Genomic DNA, 13,383 nt, shown 5'->3' on the forward strand with positions numbered 1-13,383 from the left:
CCCAAGACACCAGAGAGCGTCTGCCTAGAGAGAGACAAGTGCCCTTCCCCAGCGTGTACTCTGCACCTACCCAGACCTGATGCCTGGAATCTCCGGCCCCTTGGGACAGTGGAAGATGCCCAGGCTGTGGATTCAAGTGGACCTAACCTATGATCCTCGCCCCTCACTTACCTGCTGTGTGACTCTGGGTAAATCACTCTGCCTCTCTGAGCTGTGGTTTGCCCATATGTAAAGTAGAGCTGGTAGCAACAATTGAGGTTGGGAGGATTCAGTGTCCAGTTCTCATGAAGGGTGCTCACCAGATGTGCCCTCCCTTCTCACGATGGCAAACAAAGATTCCTCATTCCCCACACAAGACTCCCACCTCTGGTGTCATCCGAAATCCCACAGGAGGTGCCCTGGGCATCTGGTTTATGGCACACAGTGAGATGGCAGGGATGAGACAGCGGGACAGGCCTGTGGGGTGGGAGGGGATGAACGACCTCGCCAGTGAATCCAGAGGAGGAGTTGGACACTGGCAATGCAGGCCCAGATGAGGCAGCAACGCATTCACATATTAACCAAGCCATGGAGGCCACCAGCTCCAGTCCCAGTCCTATTGCACAAGGTCGTCAGTGGCTCCAGGAGAGGCAGGAGCCACGATGGGAGGGGATTAGCCCCAGCTCCACTCAGCAGGCCTGAGCTGGCCTTTGTCCCTCTGGACTTCCCCAGGGCCGAGTGGACAGGAGCTGAGTTCATGAATGGGATGGCTGGATGGGCCTCCTATCAGTTGTCCCTTCACCCAAACATCCCCACAACAAGCCACTGGACTTTGTCCCCTCTGTCCCCTGACCCTAGAGTTCCTGGCTGCAAATCTGAGGCTGACCTTCTCTGAGGCTGCCTTTTAGCCTCTCTGTTCACAGCCTCAGCTCTCCGCCTTTAATATGCAGAAGACGTTACATTTTCAAGGACACAGCTGTGAATTGCTCACTTCCCTGGATGATCCTCACCATGTTTCCCATGTCGCTGTTCCCCGAGTGCATGTACAATAGTGTGAGAGCCTGGACTTCTGGGTGTCAGGCAGACCTGGCTGGGATCGATGCCCTAGTTACTCCATCCATCAAAAATGCAGATACAAATGCTAGGTCTGACATTGCACTGGCATTGAGAATGTTGACTTTGTGGTCTTGGCTTTTCAAAATATCTATAATGAACATTTAGTTCTTTTATTAAGGGGGTAGTGGGAGGAGAGCTTCAGTGTGTGTGTGTAGGTGTAGATTTGGATGGTCGTGCCTTGGTAGGTGAGTTTCTTCCTGGCCCAAGAAGCATGGAGCCCTCCCTTTGCAATTACTGGGGCAGTTCTGCCATCATTTCTAAGGATAAGAATCTGTGACCACAGACCCCAACCCAGAACTCTGGTCCCCATTGGCCGCTCAACCCTTAAAACAATCAAGGCTTCCCAAGGTGTAGAAGGAGATGCATTAGCACTGTCTGTAAGGAAATTAATCTGGCAAGAACCTGCTGAAGTTAAAACTCCACTTTCCCTTTGCCCCAACAATCTGGAGAGGCTTTGGGATTAAGACATTTGCTATAGTGTGGCGTGTGGTGGCGCGACACTGAAAACATCCCGCATAAACACCGAGAGGAAAACGGTGGAATAGCCTGTGGGCCTTCCCCAGCCTGGACTTCCACGCAGCCACTGAAAGAATGACCTCCAGCAATGTCTGCATGGCCTGGAGGGACTCCCAAGCTACAGGGAAGCCACAAAGGCGAGCTAAGGGGCACAGCCTGCTGAGAATGAGGCCCTGGTTTGTAAAGAACTCTGCTCAGAGCCTGCACTCAATCAATGTCAGGTATCAAGATGACTGTGTCCCCCACCCCCACCCTGCCTGGCCCCACACCCTCCTCCACCCTGTCCCCTGCAGCATCTTCTTGCAGTGCCTCGTGGGCTGGATCAATGACTTTTCGTTTCTGACTCCTGTTTGCCTGCCAGGAGAACAGCAACCTCAATCCCAAGATCTTCACCCACATGTGGCGCTTCAAGCAGCACGTCTAGCACTGGCTCATCCCCAGGGGGGCTCTGCCCTGAGGCTGGACTGCAGGGAGTCAGAACCTGATGCCTTAACCATCCCTCCCTGTGGACCCACTTTACAGGGTCAGTTTGGGCGGTCCCCAATGTGGCCCTAGCAGGCAGAACACCAGGTCTCATTTGCAAACCCGGCTCCAAGTCCTGCCCACTCTTTGTGGGTGACCAGGGGCCCTGAGTCCTCTCGCAGAGCTCCTGGGACCACACCTCTTGGCATCATGAGGAAAATAGACACAGAACCCATCCCTCTCCCCACCCTGCGTGCTGGGGACCGGGTACTCTGTGTTGGGAGGGACTCCCCAGCAAAGACTTAAGGATAGGCCCAGAGCCTGGTTCCCTGTGGCTTTCTCTCTCAATTCTCCTCTCCTTGTCTCTTTCTCCGTGGGAGGAGAGGGTGGTGCCTGGGACTCTCAGGGGAATGCCTCTGTCACTGTGTTCAAGGATGAGGCCCTCCAGATCTTCAGGTGGGAATATTAGGAAGAAGGAGGATTAGAACAGAGGGACTCTCCTCTGAAGAGGAGGATGCCTAGTGATATGAGACAACTGTGGCCAGAGATCCGAAGGGAGCCCCGGATTCCATGGGGCCCCGGGGGCCAGATGAGCAACAGGTAGATCTTCAGGGAGACACCCCCACAGGCTCTGCTGCTATGAGGAAGGGGCCTCGGAAGAGCTGGGAGCCCCTGTCACAGCCACATCCAAGGGCGGCTGAGGCCTTCCGAAGCTGGGAACCTGCGCAGAGTCTTGAGGGAAGGCTCCCAGAGATCCCTTCCCACCCTGAGTTCTGGATTCTGTCCCCTTGGGCTGAATGCAGAAAGAAGACCACAGGGGCCCTGCTGGAGATGAAGGCCATGCTGGAGGCCCACCCTGAGGTGGTGTCCCACTAACCGGTGGGGGTGCGCTTCACCCAAGGGATGACATCATACTGAGCCCCTGCTTCCAGCAGGACAGCTGCTACCTGAACATCAACCTGTACAGGTGACAGCTCACTGGGAAGTGGAGATAGGCCTGGGAGTCAGCCCTCAGAGTTGAACGGACCCCTCTCCTTCTCCAATTTTTCTGTATCACTTCTTTTTCTCTTTTGAGACAGTCTTGCTTTGTCACCCAGGCTGAAGTGCAGTGGTGCGATCTCGGCTCACTGCAACCTCTGCCTCCTGGGTTCAAGCAACTCTCCTGCTTCAGCCTCCCTAGTAGCTGAGATTACAGGAGTGCACCACCCCACCTGGCTAACGTTTTGTATTTTTAGCAGAGGTGGGTTTTCGCCATGTTGCCCAGGCTGGTTTCGAACTCCTAAGCTCAGGCAATTCACCCACCTCGGCCTCCCAAAGTGCTGGGATTACAGGCATGAACCACTGCGCCTGACCTCAATGTCACTTCTAATGTCACCTTCTCTAGGGGAACTTCCCTGATCCTGGCAGCTGGGGACAGTCTCTCTCTCTTCTGAGTTTCTATAGCTCTTCTGCTCCATAGACCTTTCCTTCACATACCATTTCCAGACTGTATTGTGTTAATATAAAAATCGTATGAATTCATAGATAATAGGAATAGCTACCATTTATGAAGCTGATATGCTGGAATGACAAATGTACTCTATCTCATGTACCTCCTCTAGTCAGTGATCCTGACAGCCTGGAATGCTGTGTTGAGAAGGATTCTGGGGCCAGATTGAAGTTCAGCAGAAGAGACCATCACATTCAATGCCAGGTGCCCATCACGGACTCATTTGCCCATCAGCCAGCCCTGCCTGCACCTGTGCTATGCCCACGCCCTTGACTGTGTCCTTTTCCCAGTTGTTTAGGCAGTGTTCTCCCAGATGAGGCTTATGTGCCCGGGTCATTTAAGAAGTTGATCTTGGCTGGGCACCGTGGCTCACACCTATGATCCCAGCACCTTGGGAGGTAAAGGCAGAAGTATTGCTTGAGCCCAGGAGTTCGAGACCAGCCTGGACAACATAGTAAGACCCTGTCTCTAGCTAGGCACAGTGACTTGCACCTGTAGTCCCAGCTACTAGGGAGGCTGACGTGGATCGCTTGAGCCCAGGAGGTCAAGGCTGCAGTGAGCCATGATTGTGCCAGTGCACTCCAGTCTGGGAGAAAGAGCAAGACCCTTTTTCAAAAAAAGAAGTTGATCATGAAAAAGGCAGGGTTAAGGGGCCAGCCCCACTGCACCCAGGTAGGACTGCAGGTGAGAGCCTCGCGGAGCAGCGGGGCAGCTGCGGTGCACCATGCACTGCCATGTCCAGCAGAGGGCACTGCTCTTCTCTGAGCCTCTGCCTTACCCACTACCTGGGAGATACGGGGCTGAGCCCCAGCTACCCATCTCCCCTCTCTTGCGTTCTTGTTCCAACAGCGCAGTGACTGCGATGCACTCAGAGTTTTCAGAGAAATTTCTCATCTTTCAGTCTATTTGATTCTCATAGAAACCCAATGAGCAGGATAAGGCATCATGAGCCCATTGAACAGATAGGAAAGTGAAGGTCTCTCAGAGGGGACAGGACTTATGTATTAATTAGCAGTGGAACTGGGGCCAGAACCTCCTCCACTATGTATCACACTGCTGGTTACAATGGAAATAGGGAGGTCAATACTGCATTTTAACATCCCCCTTCTTTACTGTCAAAAATGCTCCTCCGTTCTATTGGGATCTCTACATTGTGTGTGCGTGTGGTGCACACATGTTTGTCTCAGGGTACTAGTGTCGCACATGGAGGGTCCTGGACGCATACGTGCCTGGCTTGCAGCCCTGCTGACATGCCAGCCCTGGGACCAAGCCCGTTGCACCTGGTTGCTTCTACAGGTGCCACACTGTACCCCAAACAACTCTGAGAAAATGCATCCTGCCTTCCCAAAGTTCTGTGCCATCTGAGAAAAGCTAGACCCCACTGGGATGTTCCTTAATTTGCATCTGGATAAGGTGTTCTACTGAAGTCAGAGCAGAAAACAAGCCACCCCCACGCCTCTCCCCAGGCCCCCCTTGATGAGGCTGGAGCCCCAGCGTACCATTGGCCCAATGATGGGGGAACAGATGTCCCGTCCCAACCCCACAGTGATGAACTAGGTCCTGGATAGGGGCCCCCTTTATCCTCCCAAACCCCGCAGCTGGAGGTGGCCCGGCACCCACATCCCTGTTTACATCTTCAACAGGCACCCCATTCTGCAGTCACCTGCAATCGCCACATCCTCCTGTTTTCCCAGGAGAAAGAGGAGCCCTGATGTGTTATGTTTGACTAGGAGGTCAGGGGTTCAGTCACTCACAGATTCCACCCGGGTGTGGAAGTAAAATTTGCAGGGTCTGTAGCCTTGGGGGTTCCCTCTCCAGCCCTCTTTGGAAGGAGGCTTCTTGGCAAATGTTGGGGCACAGGGGTGGTGTGCACCCTGCTCTGATTTCTCTCACCCTTGAGGGTCTCTCAGGTGCTCAGGTGAAAGTCCACCTGCCCGGGGCTGCCCTCTGCCAGCGGGGTCTGCCTGGACATCAGCTCTCCCATAGCCTGACCAGCAGCATGTCTATTTCAGGGGTGTTTGGGGAATGGGACTTTTCTCACCTTCTTCTTAATAAAGACCAAGAATTGATTCCCTTCCTGTCTCCTCCTCTGCACCTCCAAGGTCATTCTTTGGAAGCAGGAGGCTCACTGATTACCCCAGGAGGTTTCCCTCCTAGGGTAACCAGTCTTGGACTTGCCTAGAAAATGCTTTGCATATCCCTTTTTTTCAAACCTCATTTCAATTTGCCTCTGATCTACCATGCCTTGCAGACTTCATGGAGCGCATTCCTTGATCACAGGCCATGCAGCAAGTGCTTGAGGGGAATAAAAAGAACCTTAAGGTAGGCTCCTACCCTCAAGCAATGCATATTCTAATCATTTATCTCATGAGAGATTAATATCCAAAATAAATTGAGAATTCCAATTCACCAGTGAAAATACAAATGATCCAATCAAAAAAAAGTGGGGAAAAGATTCAAAATAGACATTTCTCCAAAGAAGATAAACAAATAATATTTAAAAAGCACATGAAAAGATGCTCAACATCATTGAGCATCTTAGGGAAATGCAAATAAAACTACAATGAGAGACCACACTCCTTAGAATTAAAAAAAAAAAAAAAAAAAAATACCCAGAAAATAACAAGTGTCTGGTGAGGATATGGAGAAACTGGAACTCTTCTGCCTTGGGGGTTCCCTCAAAGCACAAATGTAATGGAAATGTAGCAGAAATGTAAAATGGGGCAGCCACTGTAGAAAATGGCACAGTGGTTTCTCAAAAAATTAAACAGAATTCCCATATGATCCAGAAATTCTACTTCTGGATATATATTCAAAATAACTCAAAGCAGGATCTCAAAGAGGTGTTTGTACCCCCATCTTTATAACAGCATTATTTACAACAGTCAAATGTCTATCAACAGACAAATGGAGGAACAACATGAGGTATATTCATACAATAGTATTATTCAGGCTTTAGAAGGAGGGAAATTCTGACACATGCAACAACAAAATGAACTTTGAGGACATTGTGCAGACTGAAATAAACAAGACACAAAAAGATAAATACTGTGTGATTCCATTTATACGGGGTATCTAGAAGAGTCCAATTCAGAAGCAAAGTAAACAGTGGTTCCCACAGGCTGGGGGTGTTGGGGAAAGAGCCGTTAGTGTTTAATGGGTACAGAGCTTCAGTTAGGGAAGATGAAAACGTTTTCTGGAGAGGGATGGGGGTGATGGTTGTGCAATAGTTCTAAGGAACTTAAAGTCCTTGAACTGTATACTTAGAGTGCTCACGATGGTAAAATTTAGGTTCTCTGTATTTCTATATATTTCTCTATTTCTATCAGGGCAGTAGGACCGGCTACATAATTTGCAGGCCTACCCAGTGCAAAATGAAAATGGAGGAGCCCTTGTTCCAAAATGTTTAAGAATTTCAAGAGGGTGACAGCAGTGCATTAAACTGAGTGCAGGGTCCTTTGGAGCACTACCCAGGTCATCCCCCATGAAACCGAGTGCAGGGTCCTTTGGAGCATCCCCCATGAGCACAGGGTCCTTTGGAGCACTCCCCAGGCCATCCCCCATGAGACCGAGTACAGGGTCCTTTGGAGCACTTACCCAGGTCATCCCTCATGAAGCCAGCCTGGCTGGGAGGTTTGTAACAGTTAGTTTTCTGTGTCAACTTACCAGGCTACAGTACCAAGTTATTTAATCAAACACACATCTCCGTGTTGCTGTGAAGATATTTTGTAGATGTGGTTAACAATCAGTTGACTTTAAGTAAAATAAATTACCCTTGATACTGTGAGTGGATCCCATGAAATCAGTTAAAAGGCCTTAAAAGCAAAAATCTAGGTTTTCAGGAGAAGATGAAATTCTGCCTCAAGACCAGAGCACTAACTCAGCCTGAGTTTCCAGTCTTTGGGGCTGCCCTACGGATTTCAGGCTTGCAAGATTATGCGAGCTAATTCCCTGAAATAACTCTCTTAATAGAAATATATATAGGTTCCATTTCTCTGAAGAACCCTGACTGATAGATAAGAAAGAAAAATGGATTGGTGAAGTTAATTAAAACAAAAGCACAGCAGGTTTTGAAAATCATCAAGTCCAAATCACCCGGATGTTCTGCATATGAGGAAACCAAGGTTCAGAGAAGTGATGAAACTTGTCCAGTGTCACACAGCAAGTTAGGAAAGGCAGTGTCTTCACACTTCTCCACCAAAGAGTGCCTGGTAGCCGTGTGTTTTCTATAGCTTATATTTTAATTTCTAAACGTCTATGAATTTTGCATTCTATTCCATTATATTATTGCGTTTTCCATTTTTAAGTAGTGTTTTATTTTCCAAATCGTTTTCCCTAACATTTCTGCTCTAGGAAGGAGTGCCACGCCTGTTTCGCGGCCTTCTGACCCCGCACGCCAACCCGATGGAAGTAGTGAAGACAGCAGGGACGCACAGCACAGTGGCTTAAGCCTGAAACCCTGAGGCTCAGTAAAACTTCAATTCCTAGAAGCCTAAGGCAATCGAATGTTCTGGAAATAGACTTTCCAGAACCAATGCACTTTCGGTTCAGCTTTTAGAGGCATATAAGACACTCTTTCTTTGATGTGGGATTTTTTTGGTGCTTGAGATCGTCTTTCCAGAGAGTTCTCCTTGCAGAGATCTTTTGATATAGAGCGGCGTGAATAGAGACCCTAAGTTGGGCGCTGAGGGGCATAGCTGATTCGATCCACCTGCCTCCCCGACCTCAGGCCGCTTCCTTTCCTGGTTTCCAGGCCCTCGCTTCTCCCAGCGCTGCTGTCCCCATCTAAGCCCAAGGCGCCGTGAGCCCGCGCTGCCCCCTTGTGGCCAAAGCCCTTCCCAGTTCAGGAAACGGGAACGCGTGGCGGCCAGGCTGGGAGGGGGGTCCGTGCGCATAACCCGGCTTCTGCGGGTAGCATCCAAGAAGTTGCAATCGCGTGGAAGGATGGGGAACGGCGCCTCCCTGGCTAGCGTGGAACTCAACCACAGCACAGCATTGAGACTGTTGGCCGTGAGCGGCTCTCAAAGCTGAATTTGAGGTGAGAGGTCGCCTGCCAACAGGACATGCGCAAATCTCACCATGTAGAGTGAGTGGCCTCTCCCCTCCAGGCGGCCACCTGGCCCCGCACTCCTCAGGTGCAGGGCAGAGAAAGGGAGGGGTCCAGGTGAGCTCTGAGCGTCCCGGGGTATACAGCACCTGACCACCACTCAGAAAGCCCCCCCACGAAAATACAAAGACTGGGAATTGGAGACAGACGCCACCTCACTTCGCTAGTGGGGGTTGGGTGGGGATAGCCGGACTTCGGCAGAGCCAACCTGGCCACCTGCATGGGAGGGGCCCCGGGGTAAGATGAGGCTTTGTGACCTAAGGAAGGCGGGTAGGTCGGGCTGACGGGGGAGAGGGGCCAGTGAAGCCCCCATCCCTAGGGTCACCGCTCAGCTGAAGGAATCTCACTCTGGGCCTTCACAGGGGTAGCATCCTGTTGGCCCCTGCCCGGGGGGATTCAGGTGGCCCCTGGTGGCAGCTGCCTGAACCCAGGCGAGGCACACAGGAGGACACCAAGCCCCGGCCTCCGACCTCAACCCTGCACAGCCTGCTAGCCCCACGCTAAAGTGATTGAGGAATGGCACAGAGACGGGAGCGGACCCCCAGGCAGGCACCAGGGGAATTGCCGAAAAGGAAGAGTTCGCTACAGGACAGTTGGTTTCAAACTGGAAGGGATGTCTCCGAGTCCCCTGCGAGAAAGGTCTTATCCTTAGGTCTGCGGTTACTATTTTATTTAGTTTAGTTTAGTTTTTTGAGACCAAGTCTCGCTCTGTCGCCCAGGCTGGAGTGCAATGGCGCGATCTCGGCTCGCTGCAACCTCCGCCTCCTGGATTCAAGCGATTTTCCTGCCTCAGCCTCCCAAGCAGCCGGGATCACAGGCTCCCGCCACCATGCTCAGTTAATTTTTGTATTTTTAGTACAGACGGGGTTTCACATGTTGGTCAGGTTGGTCTCGAATTCCTGACTTCAAGTGATCCACCCGCCTCAGCCTCCCAAAGTGCTGGGATTACAGTCGTGAGCCCCCGTGCCCGGCCAGGTCTGCGGTTACTAGAATGAGGCCAAAGTTGGGAGCTATTCCCAAAATGGAAGAATGGAAGACAGAAGAATAGCTGAGTACCCTCACCACAAAGTCCAGGGTGGGGCCTTGAGTCAGTAAAAAGGAAGAACTTCAAGGCAGTATCTCAGCAAAGACGCAATAAATATCTGAGCCTGGTGGTGTATCTTAGTTTCCACCCTGGTTTTCTTCCCCATGTGGCAGGGGTTTTCAGAGATTAAGAGAAGTCCAGACATTTCCAGAAAATTCTAAAACAGACTTACTGACATTTTGGTTGAAAATTTCTGACGCACACAGAGTGAGATGATTTTGTGCTGTGCTCGAGGTAATTGCAATTACAGTTTTAAAAACCAGTACCACCAGGCGTGGTGGTGTGCACCTGTAGTCCCAGCTACTAGGGAGGCCGAGGCAGGAGGATCACTTGAGCTCAGGAGTTGGAGGCTGCAGTGAGCTATGATTCCACCACAGCACTCCAGCCTAGACAACAGGGCAAGAACTCATCTCTATTTAAAAACAAACAAACAAAAATACCTCGTGTTCTCTAAGCATGTGGGCTAGTGAAGGGCACAGGTTTCAATGTGGAAAACAAATGCCTTCCTTTGACGGTGTCAGTGCATCTCTGTGGTTTTATACTCATGAAGTCATTTGTAAATACGTCAATGTCTTCTTATGAATGTGAGGCTGGAGTAAGTGTCCCCCTGCCACCCCCTCCTCATGATTAACCTGAAGGATGGGGGCTAGTCGTTATAGTATTGGGCATCTGAGTAGGACTAGGGGTGAAGGTGGGGTTCTGGGAGAATGTCTGGTACCAGTTCAAGGCCATGGTCTTTGTTCCTCTGGGTGTTGATGGCAACAAATGAGGACAGGCAGGTAGTATTGCTATACCTCTCCCTGTCCCCTGTCCTACCCTGAGGAGGTCCCCACCCTGCCTTGGGCTGGACCAGAGCTAGCTAGTGGCAGCTGTTGGAGCCCCAGTGAGCTAGCCCTCAGCGTGGCATGGTGGGGGCCGGGGCAGGAGGAGCTGTCCACACTGCGACGTGGCCCCAGCCAACACTGAGAGATGCTGTCATCTAGGAGGATTAGGACCAAGGAGCTGGGTTACAGATTAACCAGATCAGCATAGGAGAAGAGCAAACAAAGCGTTCATTATTAACCTTGTAAATGTGTCCCCAGGCTTGGCCTTCGTTGCTATCACATCGGCTGACTTAGTAATCATTGGTTCTTTAATAAACCCTGGAGACCCAAGCCCTCTGCATTGTCTCTAGAACTACTGTGTACTTCCTGGGTTTGCCACTATCCTATTTTCTAATGAGGCCCTGTGACCTCAGAGTCAGACCTGGGTTCATTACTAGCTTCAGCACTTACCAGTGGCACAACTGCAAAAACGTGGTCCCTGTTATTCCCACAGCCCAGCCTCTCTCACAGTGACCTCGCCCTGTGATGCGTCATGTCTCAGCCTCATGTTTCATTGTGGATAACAGCTCCTGGAACCGGTTTATTGTGGAGGCTCAGCTCATTTGAAGACACAAATGTGAACCTTTTATTCACTTTAAACAGTGTTCCATCACCTGGTAACATCTCAAGCAGACTCTATGACTTCCAGATAACTCCACAGTTAACAGAACAAGCCGTTTGCTTGAGACTGTCAGGCATTTCCACATCAAAGCGCTTTGCCTCCCACTCTGCTGCCTCCGATTCTACACCAGAGCTCTGCTCTGCACACCTGGGTGGCTTCCCGGCTCTCACCCCTTTCCTACTCTGGGCCACTTCACAGTGAGGGGCGGGCAACCCCAAAGTCCCTTCAGCAGCCTTTGTGGGCCACAGAGGCTTGGGGTGGTGCTCCCACATTCTGGCCTTACTAGCCACAAGACACTTATCTGATGCAGGTTATTCTGGGAAGCCTTTGTAATGTGGGGAAAATAACCCCTGCCTTGGAGAGAATTATGGGAACCTAGTGAAATTACGTGAAGTAATTGGCCCAGGGCCACTGTTACAGTTGTGCACACCGTGCACTGCACAAGTCCAGCGCCGTTTCACCTTGTATCCATGCGAGATTGTATCTTATTACGATTTTCTGGCAGATGACAGTCAAGTGTCAACATAGGGGCTCAGCAGGGTTGGTGCTGCTTCCCTTTCCAGACAGATGTCAGATCCCTCTCTTCTCAGCACATCAAGCCCTGCTCCCGCTTTGCCACAAGAGTCCTAGAAGCCAGACACTGAGGGCTCAGAGTCCGCAGTCCCCCAGCCAGAATGAGCCTCATCTCATCCCCACACCTTGGTGAAGTCATGTCGTGACTCAGTCTTCCCAGTGCCTCAGGTTGGAACCTCTGTCAGGGACGGAGGGACATCTAAGGACCCCCAAGCCCAGGTCACTGTGCAGAGGGAGGAGGTGCAGAGAAGGGGTCTCAGGAAGCCTCAGAACCAGCTCTGGGATCTTTCAGGGTGCTAGTATATAAGAGTGTAAAACAAACAAACCAAAAAAATCCAAAACACTGGATATAAAAGCTGGGCATGGTGGCTGATGCCTATAATCCCAGCACTTTGGGAGGCCGAGGCGGGTGGATCACTTGAGGTCAGGAGATCGAGGCCAGTCTGGCCAACATGGTGAAACCCCGTCTCTACTAAAAATACAAAAATTAGCTGGGTGTGGTGTTACGTGCCTGTAGTCCCAGCTACTCAGGAGGCTGAGGCAGGAGAACTGCTTGAACCTTGGAGTTGGAGGTTGTAGTGAGCCAAGATCACATGCTGCACTCCAACCTGGGCAACAGAGTGAGATTCCGTCTCGAAAAAAAAAAAAAAAAAAAAAGCAGCAACCAAAACCCCACTGAATATAGTGACTGCCAGAGTCTAGTAACATAAAAATGGAAGAGAGAAAGTAACTTTTGAACCAGTGTGACATTAATGTGACATATACTTTACAATTATGATCACTTAAACAAATACTTCTGACCCCATAATCCTAATTAACGTATATCAATAAGTGAATCACACTGACTTTACTCTGAATTTCCTCAACAGCCATACTAAAATACTTACCTTGGACATAAGCTAAGCTTTAAGTTTGTTGTTTATAACTTCAAAGAGAGACAAGGGACAGTGACTTAAGAATATTCTAAGCTATAAATTTACATGTGGACTTTGCTACACACCTCGGATGCAGACAGATGAGTTTTGTTCCATTGCAGTACGTCTGATGACCAGAATTCTATAGAGAACATTAATGAACGAAAAGCCTGAGCTTTAAGACTGAGATTGGTACCATGAGTAGTCATGGCCTCATGGCCACCTGCTGGCAGCGTAGGGTGCTGCAGCCCAGCTATGGTTCAGACTAAAAGCAGAGAAACTGCTGTGGTCCAGGGAAAGATAGGAAGACCATATAAACTGGCAGTGGACAGGAAATGCCAGTCAAGAAGGTGCCCCTGGGATGCTGAGCTCTTACAACTCGCAGTCAACAGCTCTTATAAATAAAACTGCTGCAGAAGTAACAGCTCTTACAAATAAAACTGGTCATTTGGACTTCTGGGCACCAAATGTTTTCACAAGGAAAACATCAATTTTGCATTATAATACCAAGTATACCTTACTGTTACTGCTTCTTCGCCTTAACTTTCAGCATATTCCTTTAGGAGATTGCCACGCCTTGGTCAGAATACATCGACAGTTTTGTTGTTTTTTTTTTTTTTTTTTGAGACTGAGTCTTGCTCTGTCACCCGGGCAGGAG

This window comes from Macaca fascicularis, chromosome 8, assembly GCF_037993035.2.
Source record: "Macaca fascicularis isolate 582-1 chromosome 8, T2T-MFA8v1.1".
In the NCBI taxonomy this organism is placed as follows: Eukaryota; Metazoa; Chordata; class Mammalia; order Primates; family Cercopithecidae; genus Macaca; species Macaca fascicularis.